At 52.4% G+C, this 12,170-nt stretch overlaps 1 protein-coding gene across 1 annotated transcript in view; it reads right to left on the bottom strand.

The window, feature by feature from the left end:
* B3GAT1 (beta-1,3-glucuronyltransferase 1) overlaps positions 1 to 9,376 on the bottom strand; it is a 30,043-nt gene extending 20,667 nt beyond the window's left edge. The window contains exon 1 of the mRNA XM_059185743.1: positions 9,247 to 9,376. The gene's annotated coding sequence lies outside the window, so the exon portion shown is untranslated. The remainder of the gene's footprint in view (positions 1 to 9,246) is intronic.
* Positions 9,377 to 12,170: the final 2,794 nt, after the last annotated feature.

Consider the following 12,170-nt stretch of genomic DNA (forward strand, 5'->3'; position numbering starts at 1 on the left):
AAAGCAAGGTCCAGCTCCGGAACCTTCTGGGCGCTTCTTGGTTTTCATGTGTGTCTCCAGCTCCTGGGCCATGGGTTCCTCTGGGGGCACCAGGCCTTACTTACCTCTGGATCCCTTCATAGGGTCCAGGCCCTGACACAAAGCAAAAATTGCACTGATATCCCTGTGACTCAATTTCCTTATCTGTAACTCTTACTGACCTATTTTTGGGATCAAGTGAGGGAACCACGGAAAACATCCAGCGTGAGGCCTACAAACGATGAGTACTAAAAATGTTAGATAATGTAATGTAAAAGAGTAATTACAACTTGTTTTAAGATTCAGCTAAATCCAAGTGCCTAAAAGAGAAGGGAAGAGAGAGGGGGCATCTCAGTTCCTTCCTGTCCGGTCAGCACAATCGGCCTCTGGGACAGTGTTTCTAGCAGATTCCTCCCTCTAAGGATGAGGCTGTGCTGAGAATGGCCCCCACAGAAAGCAGGCACACGGGCACACAGCAGGATGATAAAGAGAGGCGCCTGCCTGCTGTGGCCTGGAGAAGGCAGACTGGCCCTGGGGAGAGGCCATGCCTAGGAAACCCAGCACTCGGGCCTTGTTCTGACCCCTCTTGCAGGCTCTTCGCAGTTTACCAAGCTCTTTCATATACAGCTGCCCAGCATCGTCTCTCAGTACAGCTCCCTTGGGAAGGCAGTGCTTTCTTTGTTCCTTTTTTACAGATTCAGAAGCCGAGCACAGAACTGAAAGGCTGTGCCAGGAGTAGACAGCCGGGCCTGCCCTGGTGTTGGGACACGTCCCTGTGTTGCCCTCCTCCCCCCATGACGTCAGCCCAGGTCTCTGCCCGACTCTCGGAGACACACGCTCAGGGAAGGACTGAGGATTTCAGGTCAGATGCCCCTTCTTCTCTTCTGTCTCCAGAGATGTCAGGACATGGAGACTCTAGCAGCCTTGGGGCTGAGAGCTGACCGTCAGCAAGGGGCTGGTGCTATTGACCCCTGAGGCCTGTCATCACTGCCCTTTCTCCCCTGGAAGCAGGCCAGGTTCCTGGAAAGCTTCATCTCCCCCCTTGGAGGCTGCCCAATTTCCTCTGTTACTTCTGCCATATCCCTTCGATCCCTCCTGGCATTAGCTCACCCTATTGCCTGGGTGGAGACTAGTTAAGGGAAGGCATTGAAGGTGGAGGGGGGGAGTGTGGCGAGACCAGCCTCAGCAGGCCTGTGAGTCTAGAGTGGGCAGTGTGTGCCCTCCCCACCATGGGCAGGCTGGCACGAGTGTGATGAATGGAGGATCCCTAAATCTCAGTCCCCCAGACGGTAGATTATGCTGACACTATCTCTGTGTTTTACAGGCTGTATGTTATACAGCTAGCAGCAGGGGGGCTACAGATCACCAAGAAGGAGCCTGCACAATGCAAAGGCAGGTGGTAAGGCAGGCTTGCCACATACACAGGGGCTCTCTGGGATCACCAAGGGCTCCTGCCCCCAGGGAAGAAATCTGGGGACAGATTTCTTTCTCAGGGTCCTGAGAAGGTGGCAGGTAGGGAGGGGTCTGTGACAGGGTGTTGACCTTACCTCCCTGGAAGGTACCTCTGCCTGGAATGTTTTTCTCCATACTGTTCCTCAAGGAACAGTTCCCCACTTGAGCTTCCAGGACTGGGCCAGGTACATTTCTCCTGGGGAATGCCTCACAGGGGCTGGGCACTGAGGAGGCTCCATCAGCACTGGGCAGTGAAGGGAGCAACCAGAGGTCCAAAAAATACACCCTTCTTTTCAAATAAAATGGGTCTCTCTCCTCTCTGTGCTCCTATTATGCTTGTCATGTAGGTTAACTCAGAGCACAGAGGTCTCTGCTGGGCCCTTATACTGAGACACCCACTGAATGGGAAGGTCAAATGGGGAGAACCACCACTATCAAGCACTTCTTGCTCCATGGCTTGGCACCAAAGAACTGGTCAATTGTCTGACCACAAAATGCAGTGTACATGTGCAATGGAGTAGTACTCTGCCTGAGAAAGGAAGGGATCCTGAGCGACACTGCAATATGGATGAGCCTAGAGGACACTACGCTAAATGAAAGACGCCAATCACAGAAGAACAGATACTGTACGACGCCATTTACCTGAGTTATTGGAAGGAGTCAACTCAGAAACAGAAGGTAGAACAGTGCTTACCAGGGCTGAGGGAAGGAGAAGTGGAGAACTGCTGTTTAACGAATATACTTTCCAATTTGCAAGATGAAAAAGTTATGGAGATAGACGGCTGCATGTCAATATGAATGTACTTAATACTGCTGAACACGGAGAAATGGCTCAGCTGGTAATTTTCACGTGTGTTTTACTGCTCACACCAAAAACAACTGGTTGTCCAGAAGGTCTGGTTAGATCTGCCAACAATGACACATTCCTTAGGGCCTGCATACTAGGCAGGGAGAGGGGATGGTGGGTCAGAGGGCTTTCCTGGCAGCAGGGCTGGAATGGGCCCCTTCGTTTTAGTCCCAAGTGGGGCTGCTGGGTGCACCTGCCTGGTGGCTGTCACGGGGGAGTGCTGCCGTGAGGAAACATGCACAGAGAACCCTACAGAGGTTCCAAAGGTGCTGCTATGACCGAGTGAGGTGTGGTGGAGGAGTGTGTGCACACATGAATGCATACACACATGCACACGTGCACGCACTCACACATAGAGCAGCCTGCTGTGTTGCCCAGTCATGGGGCCTGGGGAGGGACAGAGAAGCTGGGGCATTTGTTTCCAGAGAGACAGAGAGAGATTTATGAGTGGGAGAAGAAGCTGGTATCGACAAATGATGGAGTTAGGCTAGTAACACTTCAGCTTAAGTTCAGAAGCTTTGATGGAAAAAGAAAATAACTTGCCCAGAGGCTTTACATTCACTTAAGCAGGCTGGGGTGGGAGAAAGCTGCTGCCCTGGAGTAAGGATTCTGCAGCCCCTGGGGGAGTGCTGGCTGGCCATTGCCATTGCACCTAGGGTGGTCCTTCCTGGTCTGTGTTCTGTGCATGAAGCGGGTAGAGGAGAAGAGAGCATGAAGTAGTGAGTGGGAGAAATAAATATGTGCCCAGGATGGCCACAAAGAAGAGGCGTCTCCTTGAAAAGCTTCATGTGGTCTGCTCACCCTGGCCGTATAATCCTATTAACTACAACTTCCAGGGGACAGGGTGCTAACATCTCCAGAAGTCAGCACTTATCTATCTCTAAGGGCATCAGGATGCTGGTGATGGGGAGGTGGGCTGAGAAAGATGCCTGGATATCCTTAGGCTTCAGAACACATCCCATAGGACATCCCCAATCAGCCATTAGGGACCCAGAAGCTTCGGGTCTGGGTTGAGCTGGAGCCAGGTGGCCCCAGAACCTCAGTGTCAAGCCACGGAGGGCCCCTGATGGCTCTCTCAGACTGATGATTTCCAGGCTGAACTTATTCTTTTGGTCAGAGTGTACATGGACATACAGTAGCAGGTTAATGATTCACTGATTTAATTAAAGTTTTCTATGTATTTTTAACACATTGCCGGTGGCCGGAAGGATCTGACCTTCCCTGGGGTCCTGTCAGAGATAGTTTAAGTTCGTCTTCTTGGGCCAGTTGTCAGAGAAGGGGAGAGAAGACTTGTCCCAGACTGGATGAAAGGAGCTGGGTTTCAAGTGTCAGCCTCTTACCCCACGCCCCAGGTGAGGCAATTCCTGATTCCCTGTTGTGCATCTCTGTCCTGCCAAAAGGACAGGCAGCCTAACAGAAAGGGAAAAGTAGGGAGGTGGGAGACTGAGGTCAGAGTCTAGGAAAAGGCACGACAGTGCTGTGTGACCTGAGATAGGCCTGGAACCTCTCTGGGCATTGGTTTTCTTACCTATAAAAAGAAGGAATCAACAAGTGATGGAGTTAGATGCAGATGGAGTTAGTTACAGATGGACTCTGTAACCCAGAGTCACAGAATCTAAATTCTGTGTAAAGCCTTATAGCCCAGATAGTCTTCAGTGTTCATCCAATAGTTTGTGGCTACACATGGCAAATTCTTGCTTCTCAGACACATTTCCTTTACCAAGGTAAATGGTATCATTCAGGGGGGGCAATGTTCACATGGTTCACACTCCTCATATTTTAGATGAGGAAGATGAGGTTCTACAAGATTCTGTCACACAGTGCGCTGCTGACAGAGCTGTGGCGAGTCACTGGGTCGGCCAGCTGATTTTTAAATCCTGTCCAGCCAAGGGCCTTGCTCCCTCCTGGCCTCTTTCCACTGTTGAGCCCAGGGCAGCGGCCTCCTAGCTTTCCTTCCCTCCAGACCAGGGAGGGGGTGAGCCCAGGCAAGAGCCACCCCCCACCCCCACCGCCAGTTGGTTCTTTTTTTTTTTTTTTTTAAGATTTTATTTATTTATTTGACAGACAGAGATCACAAGTAGGCAGAGAGGCAGACAGAGAGAGAGGGGGAAGCAGGCTCTCCACTGAGCAGAGAGCCCTATGCGGGGCTTGATCCCAGGACCCTGAGATCATGATCTGAGCCGAAAGCAGAGGCTTCAACCCACTGAGCCACCCAGGTGCCCCCCGCCAGTTGGTTCTTTCCCCACTCAACAAGATGCATTTGCCCCTTTTATTTCAAACTTATGGAGGCTTAGGCTTAGGAAATGCTTTTTTTTTTTTTTTTTTTGGTGAGAGTGGTTCCAATAAAAAGAGAACTTAAGTTGTATCCACTTCCAGAAATGTTAGCCCTGCTTATCCAGAAGTATCATGGGCAAAGGAAGACATTACTCATCTCAGTGCATCTCATCGGGGCAGTGGTGAGGGGTTACTATCTGGCACATTCCCATCACAGGTGAGGAAACTGAGGTTCAGGGAGCAAGATCACAGGCTTATGACTGACAGCCCCAGCACCTGGCATCACGCTGGCATAAAGTTTGTTGTTCATTAAGTGTTTGTTAAGTGAATTGTTAAATAAATGAATAATAGAAATTGCTAGGCAAAGCACTTAGTATTGCATTCTCCGAGTGATTATCATGATTAACCGTAATGACTCATTCTCTCCTCATAAACACCCTGGGATTATCCCCATTTTAGAGATGAGAAATCCGAGGCACCAAGAGGATAAGTAATGTCCCAAGACTACACGGTTATTAAGTAGCAAAGCCGTATTTGAGTTTAGCCAGTCAGGTTCCAGAACCCCATTCTCTTAGCCACCTTGCTAAAACCATCCATGTCAAGTCTAGAATGGCACTTTCAGTAAAACTTTTTGTGATGCTCAGAATGTTCTGCATCTGTGCTGTCCAATATGGTTGCCATTGGCTCTCAAAATATGGCTGGTGTGAATGGAAGACTGCTCACCATGGGAGGGAAAGCAGCTCACCCCACATCTAGCGTTGGGCTATAGAGGTTTTTGAATGATGGTCAGATGAATAGCCCAGGATCTTGAGCCTAAAGAGACTCATGGCCTCAGAGGCCCAATTGCCTAACTGGCTCATAAGGAAAAAAGCAAGATGGAGAGAAGCAGAAGGAGGGAGAAAGGATGAGCTCAGCCACACCTAGCCAGTCAGGGAGGGCTGGCTGAACCAGGCTCCCAACCTCAGGTCTGGTCCTATATTTCCACTCCAAATAATCCAGACCATGCTGTTTTATCTCTGTTCCTTCCAGCCTTCTTCCCATCATAAAGAGATAAGAACAGCTTACAGCTCACACATACAAGAAGAAGCCCTGCCCATGCCTCTAATATTTTGTGAGATATGTAGCCCCGTGGGCAAGGTTTATCCCTAAATCCAGTCAACTCTTGGTGATCCAGACTGAAACTCTCCACTTTTGGGCTTATTGGTGGCAAAGCCCTAATCCCTGCCAGCCACTTGGCTGGGAGGCTGCCTGCCCTGCTGTCAGCTGGTATGTGCAGGGAGCGCAGACTCATTTTAATATTGGCTAGAGCTGAACCTCATTAGAAAAGTAAATTTGCTGTAGCTGCAAAAAAAAAAAAAAAAAAAAAAAAAGCAACCCACATAACCCTTCCAAAAGCTAAATAAAAACTCCTGATTTTGGATTATTTGATGCCTTATGTTCCCAGCACTGGCCCAAGGCCTAGAACACAGTAGGTGCTCAGTCAACATCTATGGAAGTGAAAGGAATTTTGAGTGACATCTGTCCACCTTGCCATTTTTCACCATGGATAATAAGAGGTCACAGAGCTAGAGTTCTTCTAAGTTGCATAAATTGTTTTATGAAATCACTAGCTGATGAATTGGAACAATTACACTGACCACTAATTAGACATGAAAACACTGCAGTTGCTGTTGTTCCAAGAAGACATGAGAGTGTCCAAGCAACAGAGGCACATCCCAGGTGGGCCTGGGGAAGGCCTAGAGTCTGGAGGAGTGGCAAAGCAGATGGGGTGGAGTGGCGTGGGAGATGGAGAGACTATAACCATCCCAGTGTAATTGGTTCCATGGTTGGCCCGAGAATTGCTACTCCAAATTCTGCAGCCATCCAAATCCTGGAAGAATGTGGGGGAGGGTATATAAAATAAGTACATAAATTAACATTTATCTGGCACTTCACCTAAAAACAGCCTGGTGGGATGAGGCTTCCTCAGGTTAGGTTTTTAGGAAACCAGGGCTTAGAGGGCTCAGTTTTTCCCAAAGTCCACTAAACTGGTCAAGGAGGGCCCCCCAGAACTGGCTGAGAGCCAGTGCCCTGCACTGCACTACTTCCATACCCCACCCCTCCAGCCCCCAATGCTCTTCTGCAGGGTCTCCAAATGTCTTGTCTGGAGGCCTGGGGCATCATGAAAGAGGCTTTTCTTTTCCTTCTTCCCAGAGCCAGTCTCTCCAGAGTCCACACCCTTCCCCACTCCATGCATCCCAGTATGAGGAGGGGTAGTGGGGCAGGGGCCAGGAGATGGGGGAAGCCCTCAGCACTGGGGGGTGAGCCTGGGCAAGAAAGTCTTCCTGAAGACACTGATCCAACAGCCAGCCCTCTTTTGCCTTTAAGCATCCCTCTGAACCTTCCCTCGCATTCATCCGAGGCCTGGAAAGGGCCTTCCTCAGGAGACTGTCCGACAGCTCCTCTAAGGACCCCTCCACTCTGCCCTGGTGGATGACTGCTGGTACTGTGGAGCTTGGGAGGGCCCTGGACTGGCCCCAACAGCACCACTGGGCAAGCCACAGCTCTGCCTCTGGGCCCCCCACCCCATCGTTCTGTGAGCACGCCTCTGTGTCTTTGTCTGTTGTCTCAGGCTGGCTCCACTGCCTGCCTCAGACTCTCGGATTCCTTCTCTTCCTGAGCCCTGCCTAGCTTCTCTTCCAGTGTCAGCAGACAGGAGCTCTCAGGCATCTCTAAGGCCTGCTCATTCCTCTTTTCTAGCCAAATTGAACCAACGATCTCCCCTATCTTTGAGCCCAACTCCCAATCAGCTCATCCTCTTGCACTCCTCACACTTGTAAAGCTCCTGTCCTACCTCCTCACCTTATGCTTCACAACAAGAAGTACAGCTGACTTGTTCCCCTCACCCCTCAAACTACTGTGGGTAAATCCAGGTCTATCCAGATGCCAGAGACAAGGAACTGAGCTACCCCCTTCTCCCCCCATGCTCCTCTGGAGCCCATGGTCTCTGCTGCAGGCTCCAATCCTGTCGTTGGAGCTGTCCAACCTCAGTGATTTACCTGCCCCATGCTTCAGGTGGACCAGTTAGTGCCTGCTCACCCGGAAACCTATATGCATATATTCAATCCAGCAGATATGAACTTCCAACATGCCTGAAAACAGAGTGATTTCCAAGCATCTAGGATCAGGTAGAGAAAAGGGCACAGCAAACCACATGGTTCCTGGGCTGAATGAGGCACAAATTCATTTACCCTCCCTATTCCATTAACCTTGGCAAGCTTTCTTGTTCCCACCAAAAGGGGCAGAGAGGGAAATGGCATGCAACTCCAGAACCTTTGGGTGTGCTGGACACAGACTTGGCAGAGTGGACAGTTTCTTTGAGGGTCTCATGGGAAGGGTCTTTATTCCATATAGACGGGGAACTTGTTATTTGGTCCAGTAATAATGGTCACCAGTTAATCAAGTTCTGGGAGGAAATGTCTCAATCTCTGTGGTGGCTATTGGCAGAGGTAGGGTGACATGGGGCACAGAAGACAAATCTTAGAAAACACTAGAGCATCAGTCCTGTGAAGCCACACACCCCCATAAGCCCCAACTTAAGAAGCTGTGTGCTTCCCATTTCCACAGAAACACATAATAACTTCACAGTGCTATTACGCACTAGGACATTCACACCCAATCCTTTTACAGTGCAAGCCACGGAATCCAACCGGGTCCCAATGCTTCCTCTATCCAGATAGAGCTGCCCCACCAGCATAGGGCTAGTAACTGTCAGCAGAGGTCCCCTTCAGAGTCCTGTGAATTGGAAATCCCTGGAATCCTTTAGCTCCAGCTTCTACAAGAATTCATCAGACTAGTTCATGGCTGATGGTAGGCCTGGCTGGGTGGAGGTAGGGGAAGGGGAGGCTAGTCAAGATTGCTTATGTATTCATATGTGTGTGGGGGAAGGGGTGTCTCTTGACCTAAGCTGTCACCTCCTTTCTCTGGCACTGTGAGATCCTATGGCTTTCTCCTTTCTTCTATCCTGCCTCACCTCTCAGCTTCCTTTTCTAAAGTTTAACGCTCTGACTTCAGAGCAATCAGGATGTCCGGTGCACCAGGGTGGGTGGTGAACTTGGTCATGCCTCCTTCCTGGCTACACCGATGGGCCCAAGAGCCCTTTGCCACACTTACCACCTTCTAGCCCCTCAGACTCCCCAGTAGAGTGGCAGAGGCTGGGTTCCCCGAAGAGAGTTAACTTGCCAATACCTGCGGCTATAGAGCGACTGGGAATGGCTGCTGGGGAGCAGGGGTGCGGCGGGTGTGCTACCCCTGACTCCTCCGCGAGACAAGGAACCACCTGCTGAGGTGGAAAGGGGCGCAAGAGCTCGGAGCCTGGGCCAGTTGTTGGAAGCTGCCGAGAACCAGCTCTCTTTCCCCTTAAGGCCGGCCGGAGGAGGGCAGGCACCAACGGGGTTTTGTTTCGCAGCCCCTCGGCGGATGCGCCTCCCGGCCCCGGCCCGGTTCCCGGCCCCTTTCCAGCTGCCCCCGCTGCGCGCGCGCGCGCGCGCGCACACACACACACACACACACACACACACACACACGCACGGGAGGACATGGCGTGGGTACTGATGGGGACGCATAATGGGACTCTTTGCGCTGTGGCAGCGCGCGGGGGGCGCGGGGGCACTGACCTGCGGTGGCGAGTCCGGATCGTCCCCGGCGCGGTCCATGGCGGGCGGCGGCCCCTATGCGCCGGCCCCGGCGCCCCTCGGCTGCTGCCCTGGGCCGCGCGCACCTCCCTCCCCGGGGGCTCTCGGGCTCCGGGCCCCTGGGGGCCACTTCATAGCCGCGGGGTCCGCGCGCCCGCCCGCCCGCCGCCCCGGCCCGGCTCCTGGGCTCAGAGAGGCTGCAGCCGGAGCCTGGGAGCGCGCGGGAGGGCGCAGGCTGGGAGACGGGGGGTGGGGGAGTAGGGGCGGGGGAGGCACAGAGGACGGGGTGGGGGAAGTAAGGGGGGCAGGCCCGGGGGGCGGCGAGGGGGGAGGCGCGGGGCGGCCGGAGCCGAGCCGACCCGGCGGGCGCGGAGTCCCCTCGGCGGCAGCGGATGCGCCGGTGCAGCCGCGGCTCTGACAGCGCCTGCCGCCCCGCCCCCACCCCTTGCTCCCCGCCCCCACTCTCCCCGCCCTCGCCCCCAAGCGCGCGCTAGCTGCCGGCGGGACCCGCGCCGCTAATGGGCGGCACCAACCTAGCCAGCCGAGGCGGGGGGCGCGAGAAGGAGGTGGCGCACCCCCCGTGATTGGTATCGCCCCCCCGCCCCCTACACAGAAGCCCTTCTTAGACTGGGCGGCTCGGGTTTGAGGCGCTAGAGCAGGGGCTGCGAGGGCGGGGTTGGGGGGGGGGGTGGCGAGCCACACCGGGCCTCGACTCTCTAGAGTTAAAGCTCTCCCGGCCCGTTGCCTGCACCCCCATCCCACCCCGCCTCCATCCTGGCTGTTCCTGGCGCCCAGCTTGGCAGCCTTTCTCAAAGGGTGATTGTTTCCGGGCTGGGCAGTTGGGGGGCGGTTCTCTGGGACCGGGAGGCAGAGCTGGGGAGTGGGGAGGGTGCGGCTCCCTGCTCGGCTTCAGGCACCCAGGAGTAGGAGATAGCTGGTGGGGGTGGGTGTTACCTGCCTGGATACAGGGCTATGTGTGGTAGAGATGGGAGTCCTCAGGTACCAGCCAACAGAATGGCCCCATCTGTCGGCATTGCTGCCTTGTCGAAGGGCATGTCCAGCTGCTGAGGGTTAGCCTCCTCTCCCCCTCCCACAGTGCCCTGGACATTCCAAACAGACAGCAGGGAGGCAATGCGTGGGGTAGAGAGGGAGCTGGGAAGGAAGGGGCAGAGATGGAGAGAAGGGGGCTAGTAGGCTATCCAGTAATTCCCCAGGGCTCCCTGGGCAAAGATGCCCCTGCATGTTTTCCTGCCTGTGTGGAAAGGCAGCCTGGGTGGGCTGGGGGTGTGTGTAACCAGGGAGTCCTTGCATAGGCACATGTGTGTGCATGTATGTATGGGGTACAGATATAGCCATGGCAGGTAGCTAGCTATGGAGATACTTCCAAGTGCTCTTGTGTCAAGTTGCCAGAGACTTAGAAGCTATCCTCATAAATGTTTTAAAGGTTTTGTACACCCAGGCTTGTCGTCTTCCTGGACACCTGTAGTCAGGGCCACCCTGTTTTCTCTTCACAGCCCCAGCAGAGGCCAGTTCCTGTAGCTGGGGTTCTAGTTACAGCAGGGCCAGAGGATGTCAGTGTTTTTTAGGAACTCTAACTCTCCCACAAGGTCTGATGCCTTCTTCCTTCCACCATCCCTAGACCCACTGTCAGGCATTGCTGAGTCAAAGTAGTACCACCGGGCAGTTTTTCTATGTACGCTGGGCTGATTCTGAGAAGCTGTCCCACTCTCTTATTCCCTCCTATTCTTTCTTCCTTAACTGTCTAACAGCTCTCCTTGCTGTCAAGGAAGTTCTTCCACATCTAACCTGAGTACCTTCTGCTATAACACAGGATCATTTCTTCATTCTTTTAATGATGTATGAATTACAGCAACCCCTACTCTATTTTCTCTTTCCCCTATTTTAATAACCCTTGCACCTTAGACTCTGCTAAGAGAAACTTTTCAGAGATCAAGTTTTCCTTGTCCTCACATTCTACTTCCCCACCGCACCAACTGGAGCAGGAAAGGGAAGATCAAGAGAGTGCAGAGGAGGGACGTGGCCATGAGTTTGCATGGAGTACAAACTGCCCATCTCCCTAGTTAAAGCCGCTGGTCCTGGATATACAATCACCAAAGAGTAGGGTAGAAATGCCCTTTTAGAGTTGCTGGTTCTAGCCCCATCATTTTATAAATAAGGAGACTGAAGCCCACAGAGGATATCAGGATCAGCAGTGTGTGGACTGTGTGAGGCTATGACAGGGGTTACATCCATTTTTGCCATCAATTCCCCCAGAACAGGGCACAGCTCAGGCAATGAAGAGCTTCAGGCTGACTGTGAAGACACTACCTGGGTGACTGGGTAGTCAGTCCTTCACAGCCATTCTTTTCAGTAATAAAACCAGGTGTTAGACTAAATGGTCATCAGTCCCGTCTGGTCCTGACGGGCTGTAGCCAGTTGGACACTGTCTGCAGGTGTTCTTAGCTGCTCTCCCTTTCACTAAGGGGAGGCTAACCAGATGGAACAGGATGGGTGGTGAGCTTCACGAACCTCACTGTTGTTATAAGAACAATAGTGATAATAAAACCCCTTTCTAGGGACCTGTCTTGCAATTTAGCCCCAGGCTGTTTACAGAATTTTTTAATATTAATTTTTAGAGCCAACTTAAAACAATAATGTGGGATTAAAATTAGCATGATAAGCCTCAGTGAAGAGAAAACAGCCTGCTATTAGTTTCAGTGGGAAGTTTTGGCAATACCCCAAGTGCGTGAACACATATAAATACACAAACAGCTATATAGATACAAAATGTTCACACAGAGGCAGATACACATGCAGACATGCACAACTCTTCTATTCCTGGAGTGCGTTTATGCATGCATGCAGATGTGCATACCTGAAAAGCCACACAGATAGACATATATGTG

The sequence above is a fragment of the Mustela lutreola genome, chromosome 1, assembly GCF_030435805.1.
Source record: "Mustela lutreola isolate mMusLut2 chromosome 1, mMusLut2.pri, whole genome shotgun sequence".
NCBI classification, from domain to species: Eukaryota; Metazoa; Chordata; class Mammalia; order Carnivora; family Mustelidae; genus Mustela; species Mustela lutreola.